The 1,754-nt window shown below is 40.8% G+C and overlaps 1 pseudogene; it reads left to right on the top strand.

Annotated features, from left to right (window-relative positions):
• Window positions 294-1,322, top strand: Gm2199 (predicted gene 2199; annotated as a pseudogene).

Raw genomic sequence — 1,754 nt, 5'->3', positions numbered from 1 at the left:
AGGGGAAACCAGGAAAGGGGATAACATTTGAAATGTAAATAAAGAAAGTATCCAATAAAAAAGGGGAAAAAAGTAAATAGAACAAAGATAAAAGAAGAAAACAAAAGGGAAGGGAAGGGAAGGGAAGGGAAGGGAAGGGAAGGGAAAACAGTAGAGGTTGACATTTGCATTCTAACTAGACAGGTAATATTTGCCTATGCATATGTATGTGATGTATATGTTTAATGTGTAACACACACATATTTTCTGTCAGTTCTTTCTAGAGAACTATGATTGGTCTTACTGTTTGAAAACATTTTGAAGGACGCGGTCAGTCAGGTGCTCCTGGACTCACCATCCTGTCCCAGCCGCTCATATATGTGAAAGTGCTCATCCAGGTGGGATATGAACCTCTTCCTCCAACAATAGGACAGAATATTTTTGGGAGACAAGTATGTCAGCTTCCTGGCCTCTTTTGCTATGCTCAGCACATTGCAAGCATCGATGGGAGGCGTGGGTTGTTCACAGGCTTGACTCCAAGACTGTGCTCAGGAGTCCTTGGAACTGTGGTCTATGGGAAAGTCTTACAGTATTACCAGGAGTCTGAGAAACCTAAGGAGTTAGGATCTGTAACTGTACAAAAAGAATGTTCATCCTCCTTTGACTGAGTTATCAAAGAGACAACCTGAGAGATGATTGCTCATTCTGCTGCTACCCTCATTACACATCCCTTCCACGTGATCACTCTGAGGTCCATGGTACAGTTTATTGGCAGAGAATCTAAGTACTGTAGATTGTGTGACTCCATAGTAACCATCTACCGGGAAGAAGGCATGGTAGGATTTTTTTGTGGGTCTCATTCCTCACCTCCTAGGTGACATTTCTTTGTGGCTGTGTAACTCACTGGCCTATCTCATCAATACCTATGCACTGGACAGTGGGGTTTCTACCATGAATGAAATGAAAAGTTATTCCCAAGCTGTCACAGGATTCTTTGCCAGTATGTTGACATATCCCTTTGTGCTTATATCTAATCTTATGGCCATCAACAACTGTGGGCTTGCTGGTGGATCTCCTCCTTATTCCCCAATATACACTTCTTGGATAGATTGCTGGTGCATGCAACAAAAAGCAGGAAATAAGAGCCAAGGAAACAGCTTGTTTTTCCAGAAGGTTCCTTGTGGGAAAACTTACTGTTATGACCTAAGACTATTAATCTGAAGATGTGGGGCAGGGACAGTGACATTTCTATAGCCCCAATGCACAGAATTATGGGAGAGAATGTTGATTTCTATACAGTGTGGCATGCTTTTTTAATAATTATTTAATCTTGGGAAAATGGAAAAAAAAAGAAAACATTTTGAAGCCAATTTTCTTTCTCCTTCCTTCCTTCCTTCCTTCCTTCCTTCCTTCCTTCCTTCCTTCCTTTCTTTCTTTCTTTCTTTCTTTCTTTCTTTCTTCTTCCTTTTTTAAAGATGTATTTATTGTTATATGTTAGTACACTGTAGCTGTCTTCAGACACACCAGAAGAGGGAGTCAGATCTCATTATGGATGGTTGTGAGCCACCATGAGGTTGCTGGGATTTGAACTCAGGACCTTTGGAAGAGCAGTCAGTGCCCTTAACCAATGAGCCATCTCTCTAGCCCAGAAGTCAATTTTCTTACAAGTCAATTTGGTATCTGGTGTCATCTGCTTCTGTTAGAAAATTGCATCTTGTGTTTTCTGACAATTTGGACTAGTTGTTTGCATGTAACACTGGTTACAATATTAACCC

This window comes from Mus musculus, chromosome 5 (genome assembly GCF_000001635.26).
Source record: "Mus musculus strain C57BL/6J chromosome 5, GRCm38.p6 C57BL/6J".
In the NCBI taxonomy this organism is placed as follows: domain Eukaryota; kingdom Metazoa; phylum Chordata; class Mammalia; order Rodentia; family Muridae; genus Mus; species Mus musculus.
This window is presented reverse-complemented; position numbering and strand designations above follow the sequence as displayed.